General features: G+C 37.9%; 1 protein-coding gene across 2 annotated transcripts in view; it reads right to left on the bottom strand.

The window, feature by feature from the left end:
- DMD (dystrophin) overlaps positions 1–13,957 on the bottom strand; it is a 2,087,389-nt gene that overhangs the window by 1,289,306 nt on the left and 784,126 nt on the right. The gene's annotated exons all lie outside the window — the stretch shown is intronic.

The following is a 13,957-nucleotide window of genomic DNA, read 5'->3' as shown; positions in this document are numbered from 1 at the left end:
ACAAGGATAAGATAAATAAGTACTAGGGACATAATGTACAATATGATAAATATAATTAACACTGTTGTATGCTATATATGAAAGTTGTTAAGAGAATAAAGCCTAAGAGTTCTTATCACAAGGAAATTTTTTTGTTTCTTTAATTTTTTATCTATATGAGATGATGGATGTTCACTAACATATTGTTGTGATTATCATTTCATGATATATGTAAGTCAAATCATTATTCAGTACACCTTAAACTGTGGGTCAATTATGTCTCAATAAAGCTAGAAGGAAAAGAAAGGATTCAGATGAATCCTCTGAAGAGGTATATAGGGCAATGTCTGGAAGGGACCCAAGCACAAGAGCTTCTGTCTCTGTGAAGCTGGAGCATGTCACCCTCCCAGTGTTGATGTGTTCACAAACCTGGACGCTTTATGAACTCCATACTATTGGGCTTTTTAATGGGGGCTTTATCACATATGTGTCATCAATTATCAACTCCATTTCCAGTCCCTCTCCCCTCTCCAGAGAATGGGGGGTAGGCATGAAAGATCCAAGCTTCTAATTTTGGCTTGGTCTCTCCAGTGACCAGCCCCCATCTAGGAGCCCACCAAGAGCCACCTCATTAGAACAAAAGATATTCCTATCACCCAGTAAATTCCAAGGAGTTCAGTGTCCGATGCTCCTATCACTTAGGAAATTACAAAGGTCTTAGGATTTCTGTGTCAGGAACTGAGGTCAAAGATTAAATACCAGAACAAATGTTCTTCCTACCATCCCTATTTACAAGGGTTTTAGGAGCTATGTGTCAAGAACCAAGGGCAGAGACAAATATATACATATTTCTTATATTACAAAAGAAGATAGAGAAGATAAGAGGAGCAAAAATTTTAAATACTGTCTTGTCTATTTTTCTTACATTAAAGAGGGCTGGGCTATTGGCTTTATTATCTCTGTGTAAATATTACACAGGTGAGTTTTTCCTTCAAAATCTAATCACTCTTTTTTTTTTTTTTTTTTTTTTTTTTTTTTGCGGTATGTGGGCCTCTCACTGCTGTGGCCTCTCCCGTTGCGGAGCACAGGCTCCGGACGCGCAGGCTCAGCGGCCATGGCTCACGGGCCCAGCCGCTCCGCGGCATATGGGATCCTCCCAGACCGGGGCACGAACCCGCATCCCCTGCATCGGCAGGCGGACTCTCAACCACTGCGCCACCAGGGAGGCCCTCTAATCACTCTTGACCAATTATTCAATTAAAATTATTATGAGAGCAAGTTGCATAGTCCACCACTCAGCTCAAAAATAAAGTCACCTTGAACACAGATGTTTGGCCTAACAGTCTGCTTGCAGTGCATTTTTTACATAAAGATGACAGTTTTAACACAGAGCATTTACCTAGGAAAGTCAAAATTCAAGATATCCAATAACCTTTCTTCCAAAGTAAGGAAGGAAAGCATCAAATTTAAAATGTGAAAAATGTAATCCTAGAAACGACATCCATAGTTAACACTCTAAGAATTAGATTAAAATTATACCTTTCAAAATATTAAAGCAGTTAGCATTGGTCAATCATCTTCACTGAAATCTTTTAAAATAATGATGTTCTGTAGAAGTGAGTCTAAGTTCTGTAACTCCTGCATATATTCAAAACCAATTTAGGTGTAAAATTAACCAAATATATAAAATAACAATTGGGGCTGGCATCATGGGCTGGCAGCCTGTGCAGTCATGCAGTACTCCATGCTTGTAAGAACTCAAGCTTGGTTTCATGTTTTGCTGTCATTCTCCTGAAATTCTTAATTTTTGAACAAGGACCCTGCATTTCCTCTTGTAATGGCCCTAAGAATTAAGTAGCTGATCTTGATTACAATAATTTGGGGAAAATGGCCAATAGCTATAAGGTTGAAATAAGAATCCGAACAAAATTGGATAAGTTCAAGAAGTAAATCTTTTAAAAAACATGAAATTCAAATTAGATGCACCAGGACACAGTGACATACTGGTGGAGGAAATATGAATACCAAACGAATGACTTCCAAATATGAGTATAATTGGAAGATAAGACTCGAAAGACCAGTCTCTTAGTTGTTTCAGGATATAATCAAATACATCCTAGAGATATTGGATACATTAACTAAAGATAATGGAAATCAAAGTCCCTTTTCTTTTGATTGTCCACATGATTGTATGCGTATTGTTGAGAATAAGATGATGATTTTGCTGGAAACTATGGGAGAAAGGTACATAACTGACTGTTTCCACTGCAAACTGTTTTACTGACTACTACTGAGTCTACTGTACCGTTCGTTAACACTTCTGCTTATTTTGAATTCCTCTCTATGACAGAAGAGCTCCTATTCCAAATGCTTTCCACTCTCGCTTTCTCAAAGGCACTGGTCCTCTCTTCTCCCACCCCCACTTCTTCATGCCACCAACCTAAGACAGCCTAAAGAAGAGTTAGCTCCCTCTCAGGTATGGAGTCTCTCATGAGTAAATTTTCTCAGTCTTCCTAATCTTCACTTGAAATTATCTTCATATTATCTCAATTCTCTTTTTTCACTCCCGAAGTTCATCCTTCCATTTTTGCTCACGTATCCTCTCCTGTAAGACCTTGCTCTTACATATTAAGTACATATCTCTATTGGATCTTCCCCCAGATTACAAACAGGCTTAAATCTTCACTGTCCTGACAGTCAATGAGATATAAAATTACCTCTATCCTATTACTCATGATGCTGGCTCTTCTCTCTCTTTTTTCATCATCAAACATTTTTTTCATTATCAAACACATGCTAATTCGTTTTTTTCCTGCTTTATTGACATATATTTGACACATAACATGGTGTAAGTTCAAGGTGTACGAGGTGTTGATTTGACACATTTACAAATTGCAAAATGATTACCATCCTAGTATTAGTTACACCTCCATTCCATCACACAATTACCGTTTCCTGTTACCAAACATGTTGAAGAATAATTTACATTTACTGCCTTTACTTTACCAGTGCCAATTTCTTCTTTTATGTCAATTTAATCTCACAGTTGCCCCTCTAGCAACTGAACAAGACAACTATAATTAATAAGTGAAGGAGTAAATGGGAGTTGAGCAAACAAATCCAGCCAGTAGAGACTACTTTTACAAGTACTAGGTTCTGCAGTTTATGTATGAACAATTTAGGAAGAAGAGAAGTAAAAATTATTTTAAGTATTTTTATATGCCAAAAAGGAAGTTAACTATTAGAACTTGGCTAATTCTAAGTTCATTAACTCCGTCATTTTAAAGAAAATTCAGAAGTTAGTAACATTTTATTGATACTCTTTACCTACAGCAACTTTATCTACTTTTCATTAAAATTAGACATGTCAAAAATCTTAGTCCATAAAACTAATCTGATCAGTAATTTAATATATAGATGTATTCTCATTGGCCTAATAGTTTTGCTAAAAATTATACTTATACCTTAGCAGTAAAACAGGTGAAGAGACAGCATGTAAAAAAAAAATCTGCCTTCTGTAATCATTCGGAGCATAAGTTTAATATCATCTCTTTATGGTCACAGCCGATTTATAGACAGAGGCCAAGACATTTGATATTTTTTTCCTTAAGGACACACCAAGTATATAAAGAGCTATAAAAAATAACCTCGTGCGGGCTTCCCTGGTGGTGCAGTGGTTGAGAGTCTGCCTGCCGATGCAGGGGACACGGGTTTGTGCCCCGGTCCGGGAAGATCCCACATGCCGCGGAGTGGCTGAGCCCGTGAGCCATGGCCGCTGAGCCTGCACGTCCGGAGCCTGTGCTCCGCAGTAGAAGAGGCCACAACAGTGAGAGGCCCGCGTACCGCAAAAAATAAAAAAATAAAAAAAATAACCTCGCTCATAAAGAAAAATATGAGTGGCTTATATACCTCTTATTGCCTGCCAGACCACATTTAGATCTGCTAAGACTACCTTTCTGATCTGCTGGAGAGAGAATGGTGAAGAAAGAGAAGAGCCCAAGATTACCTTAAGTTTCTGGCCTGAGAAATTTAAAGAATGAGTTGACATGAACGAGAACGGAGAAACTGTTGGGTAGGTTTGATAGGAGCTCGAATCTGAGTATGTTATGTTTGAGCTGCTTACTAAATATCCACATAGAGACATAATAGAAGGGTGGATATACAGTTCTGGAGTTTAGGGCAGAGGTCTGTACTAGAGATAATATTTTGAGAATCATTAGCATGTAAAGAATATTTAAAGCCACAACACTGCATAAAATATCCAAAGGAGTGGGTAAAGAAAAAAAAGACAGCATGAAGCTTAAAAACTATTTCGTTTACAAATGGATCTAGTTAGGCAAAATTTGTTTCAGAATTCTTTCTTGTGTGTTTATGAGTGAGGTTGGCATGGGACTTTGCTTCCTGTACCATTTTCGTCAATTTTTTTTTTGAGTATGAATTTCAATATTTAATATCGTCAATTTTTAAAATTGAAGTATAGTTGTTTTACAACATTATATTAGTTTCACGTGTACAACATAGTGACTCAATATTTTTATAGATTGTACTCCATTTAAAGTTATTACAAAATAATGGCTATATTTCCCTGTGCTGTACAATATATCCTTGTTTCTTACTTATTTTATACATAGTAGTTTGTATATCTTAACCCCATACCCTTGTATCACCCCTCCCCTTTCCCTCTCCTCACTGGTAACCACTAGTTTGCTCTCTATACCTGTGAATTTGTTTCTTTTTTGTTATATATATTTGTTCATTTTATTTTTTAGATTCCTGAGATAAACATATAAGTAATAGCATAGAGTATTTGTCTTTGTCTTAGTTATTTCACTAAGCATAATACTCTCTAGGTCCATCCACAGTGTTGGAAATGGCAGAATTCCATTCTTTTTTAATGTGTAATATTCCATTGTGTGTGTGTGTGTATATATACACACACACACATACATACATACATAAATAGATATTTTTTGTATTCATTCTCTGTTGATGGACACTTGGGCTGCTTCCATATCTTGGCTATTGTAAATAATGCTGCTATGAAGACTGGGGTGCATGTATCTCTTCAAGTTAATGCTTTTGTTTTTTTCAGATGTATACCCAGGAGTGGAATTGCTGGATCATATGGTAGTTCTATTTTTAGTTTTTTTTAGGAACCTCATACTGTTTTCCATAGTGGCTGCACCAATTTACAAACCCACTTACAGTGTACTAGGGTGCCCTTTTCTTCACATCCTCACCAACATTTGTTATTTGTATACTTTTTGATGACAGCTATTTTGACAGGTGTGAGGTAGTATTTCATTGTCATTTTGATTTGCATTTCTCTGATGATTAGCAATGTTGAGCATTTTTTCATGTGCCTTTGGCCATCTGTACATCTTTCCTTCTTGTACCATTTTTGTCAAATTTTAGTAAGAATATTTTCTAGCCATATTTTTCAGCCTGTCTTAATCAGCTTGGGCTTCTATAACAAAATACCATAGATCAGGGGGCTTAAACAGCATACATTTATTTCTCACAGTTCTAGAGGCTGAGAAGTTGAAGACCAAGGTATCTGCTGATTCAGTGTCTGGTGAAGGCCCTCTTTCTAGTTTGCAAATGGCCTCCTTCTTGCTGTATCCTCACGTATCTGGAAGAATTATCTCTCTCGTGTCTCTTTATCTCAGGGCATCTCAGATCTTCCTTTTGGAATTTCTCTGCTTTAGAAAGGATCTGCTGAGGTAAAATCTCAATTTCTGTTTCTCTGAAAATGTCTAATTTGCCCTTGCAATTTTGCTAGGTTCAGAACTCTGGGATGGTGGTAACTTTTTCTCAATATCTTGAAAACATTTTTCCAATTTTTTTTTCTGATTCTTTTGTTGTAGTTAAAAAGTCTAATGTCAGTCTAAGTTTCATTCCTTCAAAAATGATCTGTCTCTCCTCTCTGGTTGCTAATGTAAATTTATCTTTGTTTTTGGAATTCTGCAGTTCCACTGTGAAATGTCTAAGAGTGGATTTCTGTTTATTTATGCTGCCTGTTATATATTGTGCTTCCTGGTTAAGTAGGTTGGCTCTGGAAGTTATTCCTCAGTATCCTTCACATATTCCCGCCTATCCATTTTTCTTTATTCTCGCCTTCAGAGTCTCCCATTAGACATAAGTTAGACATTCATAACCTACTCCCAATATATATTTTGCCTTCCTGTTCATACTGTCTACCTCCTTAGGTTTTGGTACCACATTCCCATATTTCAATTTCCTCATAACTCATTTTTTTCAACTGTTTAATATACATTGAACACAGCCATTATTTTTTCCAGTTTTTAGAGTGATAATTTTAATTTTAGTACTCATATTTTGATCTGTTTTTCAAATCTTCCTCATCAGCTTTTAGCGTCTTATTTCTTCATTTGATTCTCACTCTCATTTCTTTCTTTAATATTTCATCTACTTATTTTATATTAATTACCTGGCAATTCTAGTACCTGAAATTGTAGAGGAGGTGATCTAAATTCACTCTGTGTTGCATGTGATTACTTTGCTTCATGATGGCTTGTTTTCTTGTGCTTGTGGGGTTTACCGTGAGCTCAAATTTCACAAAATTTAGTCTGTGAGAATACTAAGGTGATTTTCTTTCTAAGAATTTGGATTCACCTCTCACTAGTGCTAGGGTGCTACCAACCTGGAGCTACTTTAACTTAATCTCTTGTCTTAGGGATACCTTGACTCTTACTGGTAATAAACACTCAGATAAGCGACCCTCACAAGAACAGGCCTACGGTTACACATTTTCAGATGAGGTGATTATAATTATTCTTACTTTTAATTTTATACTTAGAGTGGGAAGAGAGATAGACATATTTTTATATTGGGACATTTCACAGACAAAATACCCCCGTCCATCATTGTACTGAAGATATAACCCTTGTTTTACACAGAATCTCTGTTCACCTCCCGCCATTTGCTTGAGCCTGAGGCTCAGATTTCTATTGTATCAAATGGCTTAATTTAACCAAACTCTGGGTTTCTAGTATTAGCTTTTAGCACTAAGGCAATACAAGGGTCAGTGCTCATAGTTTTATTAGTTCTATGACTTTAGTTTCATCTGCATTTTTTTTTGTCCTGGCCTTTAAAGGTTTACTCACTTCCTTGCAAGAGAGAAAACATTTAAAAGTATATTTGTTGGAAATTTCCCAGCATCTTGGTGTTTTGAAGAGGGCATTTTAGAAAACTGAGTCTGCCTCATCCTTGGGAATGGAAGTCAGCCCCTTCTCAACGTATGTGGAGTTAATCAAATCTACCTCATAAAATAATGTGGGGATTAAGTTTAACACTGTTTATAATTGCTTAGCACAAGGACTGACATAAAAATGCACTCAGTAAATTGTAGCTTTTACTATTTATATTATACATTGATATTTTCTAAGAAGTAAACACATTGACAAAATCATAAAGATATTCTTTTATAGATAAATGGCTTTCCAATAATAATTTTTTTTTTAAAGGGCTCTTTATTTTTTTTAGTAATTTATTTATTTATTTTTGCTGTGTTGGGTCTTCGTTTCTGTGCGAGGGCTTTCTCTAGTTGTGGCAAGCGGGGGCCACTCTTCATCGCGGTGCGCGGGCCTTTCACTATCGCAGCCTCTCTTGTTGCGGAGCACAGGCTCCAGACGCGCAGGCTCAGTAGCTGTGGCTCACGGGCCTAGTTGCTCCGTGGCATGTGGGATCCTCCCAGACCAGGGCTCGAACCCGTGTCCCCTGCATTAGCAGGCAGACTCTCAACCACTGTGCCACCAGGGAAGCCCTCCAATAATAATTTTGACCTCAAGACTGATATACAGTCACTTGTTTTCCTGGATTACTTTACAGTTTTCCTTCAGTCGATATTTGTCTATTCTTCCCTATCTATGCTAAGGTAGATGTGACACTCAGTGACCAATTCAAAGTTATAATTACTGGAGCAATTAATGAGTCCCTCAAGCTGCCTATCATGAGCATTACTACTAAAGCAGAATCAACCAATTTAGATTTTGCTTCTTCTCTTTTACTGTCTGCTATTTAATGTCACGTGAAAAAACTTATAGATGACTTTGAGAAGACCAGAAATGGGGGCATTCACAATACACAAGAAAGATGAAATAATCACTAATCAAGAGAACTGGTAAAGGCCTTGGACTTCTAAATACATGTGATTTTAATATTTAAAACTCTAAAATGCTTTTTATAAAATTAGTCATCCCTAATATTTTTAAACTCATACTGTAAGCTTTCCTTAGAAATTGGGAAACCAGTTACTTGCAATATTCACTTCTTACCAAGCAGCTTTTATTTTTAATATAAGGAAAAGATCACTGAGACTGAAGGCAGCATGGTCAACCAGTATGTGCCCAGGCTCCAAGAGCAGAGACTTGGGTCTAAGCATACTAGCTTTGTGGCCTTTGATACCCTATCCATTTCTATAAAATAGGAATGTACAATAGAAGTCCTTATAACATAAGGTTGCTGTGAGAACAAATGAGAAAATGTATGTCAGACACTTGGAGCAGTGCCTGGGCCTTTGTAACAATTATACTATTATTGCTATTATTATACATTTTGCTGTATCACTAACAAATCGTCTGTAGCTTGGTTACTCTGTAGTAAGTTGGAAAAATTAGATTATTTGGTACAATTTTTGGAGCTGTTTCCTGGTTTGCTAACCATCTCTCAAATCATTACTGTGAGTAGAAAATGTAGTGCCATATGATTATGAAGAGTGAAAGATGCCTTTTCAAGGAATGGAAATAATTTATCACTTATCTGAATGCAAACTCACACTCTGAAATTAGGAACAGGATCTAGCAAATCTCTTTTAAATATTCATAGGCAATAAAATCTCTGGCTGTTTGACTGATTTAACAGGCAACTGAATGTTACCTTTGTTCTGCATAATTGCCCCTATAGGAAATATCAGTTAGGCAATTAAAAAAAAACCCCACAAACCTTTGAAATAGGCATTTTAATCGAGAAGAAAATGGGCTAAGGCTTATATTCAAGAGAAAGGGCACTTGTTTATCAATGGAAAAACTGTTTTTCTTTAGCCAAAGAAAAAAATCAAGAAATTTATGGCTTAAAAAAATTCAGAATTTCTGACTATAACAATCCAATATACAACATAGATTTTTTAAAAAAGGAAATCAATTTTAAAACTCTGTTACTGTAATTATTTTATTTCCCCAGACTCTTAGATAATTATCCCAAGGCTGCATCTGCATTGCATCAAAACACCAGTCTTTTCAACTGAATATTCAGTGGGAACATCCAAACGATTGATTTAGCTAACAAAGTACTAGATATTTCTCTATTACCTAGATAGTCTGGAAATGATCAAAGTACTCAGATTATACCCTGAGAACTAGGAAAACACTGTTACTACTCATCCTTTTAACTCAACATCTTATTTTTAAAGTCACATTGGCATACTAAAGACTAGCAGAACAGAATTTGAGAAGGATATTATCTCTAACATGATGTGGTTTTCATCAAAGCTCTAAAGCACCAAATACGCTTTATTTACATTGCCAAATTACTCTCAGGTTATTATTGGCTAGATATTTTATATAAGCATAGCCAAGGCTGATAGTGGTTTCAAGTTTATTTACTGTTACTATAGCATTCTGTTTAATTGACTACTGAAGTAGAATGAAAAATTCCTTCCAATTTTAAGACCTATGGAATGATAAAAGTCCTTTCGTCAGTCTTCTGAATTTTATTTAAATAATGGAGGTGTGTACATTTCATTGTTTTTCACATTGGAATATATATATATATATATGTTTGTCTATTCCTGCCCTGGTAGCACACACGCACTCGCGCACAGATACACATACACTGCTTTGAGGGTAGATACTACAGCATACAACCTAGTAAAAATAAAAGCACTTTCCAGGCAGTACTTTATATATTGCTCAGGAGAATCCTATGAAATAGGATCTGTCATCGCAGATGAGGAAATGGAAGCTTGAAAATATTTCCCAAGGGTACAGAGCCAATGGGTTGTAGATGGATGTGTTTATTGTCTTTTAACATTCATGTTGGTGATACTGGAATATTTCTCTCTTTGCCAGCTGGCAGGATGCTGAGCTTTGTCAATAAAGGGTGCTGGAGTGACATTGGGGGAGGTAAAGTTTTCTCTGTTCAGTGTGTTTTTACTTCTTGCTCCCATGGCTCTGGGTTAGCCTGTGGGATGCCCGGTTGAGTTCACCTCGTCTGCTCCCCCCCCCAAATAAATTTTAGCAGCACCCTCTACAGGTGTCTTCTGACAAGTTCAGTGGGTGCTCCAGTGGCAAGTCCAACCTGGGTGCCAAATCCATGGGCAGCTTCCTGGAGCCCAAGCTGGTTTCCCTAAATTCGGTGGCCCCTACTGTAGCTAGCTTCCCAGTGAGTCCAACAGGCAATCAATCCCCTCTAGCTTCCCAGAAAATTCAATAGCAGCCCCCACAGGTTACCTCCCCATGAAATTTGTCATCATCCCACTCCAAGATTCCCTTCACACAAGCTTCAGCCCACTGACTACATACTAGCTCTGGTCTGGGTCAACCCAGCGAACTTCTTTGTCATCTCATGCTCTGGAGACATACTCTTTCCAAACAGGTTTGAATCCCAGCCTTCGGTAGAGCCCCTCACTTTCCAAGTCATTTCCTTCCCTCGGTGCTATCCCTTGGTTCTAGGGAATTCTTTGGAGTTCTCTTCTATTTCCTCTTAAAAATTAATTCCCAGTAATTACTTAATACTTATTTGTATTAAACGTTCCCTGTTGAAGCTACTGTGCAACCTGTTTTCTGTTACCTGTCTGACCCTGATTAATACCAAGGGCTATTCCAACCCAAGATTTTCTGATTCAAATTTCAATGCTTTAAAACTCAGTTTGGATATAGCAAAATAAGCGTTCAATTAAGGTTTGTTGTTGAGTTGAATTATTATCTATTTGGGGGAAATACCAGGTTCCACAACAGAGACCTTTGAAATGTAAAGACATAAGTAGTTTTTTGTGTTGCTAAAGGTTTGCAAGAGCATTACATAAACGAGGTTGATGCCAAGATCAGGATTAGAGAGTGGTCTACTCCTAAGGACAGAATAGACAAACACTGAACATGGTTAATGATTAAAATTTGGGCCTCTTCACAGGTTAGCCAAAATCAGTTTTACAGTGTGCCTTTTGGCTTTTTTTTTTTTTTGATTGAACTCTAATTTCTAACCTGACACTAAAATTCAAATACAAATACAAGCACATTCCAATTCTATATCAAAATCCAAATGTAAATGACCTTTGACCTAGTTGCCGCCTCGGAATACCTACTTCTGCCCACATCCAGTAACAGTGCAATAGGGTCAAGGGCTAAAGGACTGTTTAGAATCGCCTATTTCCAGTCCGTAGTCCCTTATATTGATATGGAGAAAGTATGATTAGACTACTAAACAAAGGTAGTGCAGGATTAAGGATTGTTTGGAGTCTCTGCTAATCAGGACTTCTTTCTTTCCAATGTATAAACATGATCAAACTTCTCCCCCATGTAAATAACAAAAGGTTCCCTGCATACCGTCATAGCTACCATCCCCCCTCAGGACCTTTCTTTGCCTTCACAGCCAAGCTCCTCACAAGGATCGTGCACACTTGCCTTCCCCGTCCTTTTCTCTAATATCTTCTGTATCGCACTGTCACCAGTCTCTCTAAGCCCAGGAAAACTCCATCAAAACTGCTCTAGGAAACGTCACAAGTGACATCCTTTTTGCCCAATTCTGTCTTCATCTTACCGGGTTTCTCCACCCATACTTGACAGTTTTTCATGACTCCTCTTTATAAACTGCTACCTGCTAAGCACCCAGGTTTTAACTTGCATCTCCTCTTACCTCTGATCATTTCTTCTCATCTCCTTTGTAGACACTGTTTCCTCAGCCGGAAACTTGATATGGGGTATAACTCTGAAATTCTGTCTATGATTCTTTTTCTTTTGGCTTATTTGGGATGATCTCAGGAACTCTGCAGTTTTAATTAGCACATAGCCTGACAAATTCCCCATCTGTGTAACTAGTCCGAATCACTCTCTTTAACTTTAGGGCTGTGTAACTCTCTCTTACTGGATTAGGGAATATCCCCACCTGGGCACTCCGTAAGTACTGTAGCAGATCCTATTGCTGCCCAGCCACATAACCCCTTAGCCTCGGAACCTCTAAGTTCACTTGAAGCTTTGGTGGCCAGTATGTGCATGCAATGCTAGATTCCCACCTTAAGCTCCCACATTTCTCTATTTTACTGCTCTAGGCAGCCCAGGAAGTACTGGGATTTTATGCACCCAAGGGCAATCCTCAAACACAAAGGGAGGAAAATTGGTGGACAAATGTTCCAGCTTCCATTAGCCCAGCGGGACAATTCTAAGTGAGCTCTATGACACTGGTGTTCTACCTGATTTCTTTAAAGCTCCCAGTGGGACTGAGCTCAGTAACTCCCAATGGAAACTCACTCATAAAAGCATCCTTTATCAGACTTCCAACCTTTCATTCTTCATTCTCCCCATGCCCTCACTTGTCCTTCCTGGTATCATCTCCAAAATAAATTACCAGCGCCTAAGGTCTTCACTCGGGTTGCTTTTGATTAATATCAAACTTAAGCAGATATGTCTGGCTCAATGGGGGTAAAAAATGACATGTGATCTTTCACCTCCAAACTTGTTTTTTCTTACTTTCTCAAAGTTGTTTCTGAAAAATATCTGATACTCAATCACCTGAGTCAGAAACCCAGATACTCTTCTGAATTTTGCATTTGCTCTGTATCTATCACTAATGGCCTTACCTTCAACTGAGCTAAAAGTATCGCTTCTTACTTGGTCTCACTGCCTGCAGTCTCCCTGTCTCTTAGACCCCCCACCCCACTCTCCAGTCTCCCCAGAGGTAACGTAATCTGATGGTGGCACCTCTCTTCTCCTTCCCCCTTATAAGTTAAACCCTTCAGTGGTTCCCTAAGTGCATGGCTATAGAGCAGGCTTTTTGTGAAGCACAGATCTCCCTTAGCAATCTCACTCATGCTTATTTGTTCAGGCTCACCTTCAGCCAGACCCCCATTTGCATTCTGTGTTTTAGCAAAATCAAATACTTCCAATTTTCTGTAACTGCTGGTGGCTACCTGCCTGGAATCACCCTCTTACTCTTGCCCATTTGGCTGTCTCCTACTCTAATTTAAAAATGTATTTTACAACAAATCTTCTCTAGGAAAGCTACCCCAAATACCTTCCATTGCTGACCCACACAAGCCTGTGTCTTTTTCTATGTTCTCTAATCCTCTATCGTAACTTTTTTTTTTTCTTTTTTTGTGGTACGTGGGCCTCTCACTGCTGTGGCCTCTCCCGTTGCAGAGCACAGGCTCCGGACGCGCAGGCCCAGCGGCCATGGCTCACGGGCCCAGCCGCTCTGCAGCATGTGGGATCCTCCCGGACCGGGGCACGAACCCGTGTGCCCTGCATCGGCAGGCGGACTCTCAACCACTGCACCACCAGGGAAGCCCCTATCGTAACTTTTAACCCAACATTTTGCATCTTATGAGGATATTATTTGTTTTTATGTCCTGGAACACACTAAGAAATGAATATTTTTTTGCTTAACTAATCAATGACTGTAAGTAGTGAAGTACAGATACTTTTTCTGACTTATTACCAAACCTTCAGTGTCTCACATGTTATAGATGCACTTAGCAATCAGATACGAAAGTAAACCTCATTATGAATTTTTTTTTCCTTCTTGACAAATAATCCATTCTTGATTTAGGAGAATGTATGCAAAATATTGTTTGATTCAGAAAAATATGTTATTTTTTTCAATTTTGATTTGAAAAATTCACACCATATGTATTAATTTTTAAATATGAAAACCCCTCTGTTATATATAAATACAAACTCATATTATTTGGGAACAATAAACAATATCCAATATCTTGGGTACTAATAAAATCACATGTATTATTAAC

Source organism: Mesoplodon bidens, assembly GCF_964165515.1.
Source record: "Mesoplodon bidens genome assembly, chromosome: X".
NCBI classification, from domain to species: domain Eukaryota; kingdom Metazoa; phylum Chordata; class Mammalia; order Artiodactyla; family Ziphiidae; genus Mesoplodon; species Mesoplodon bidens.
The sequence above is the reverse complement of the archived record's forward strand: the minus strand, read 5'-3'. Positions and strand labels throughout refer to the sequence as shown.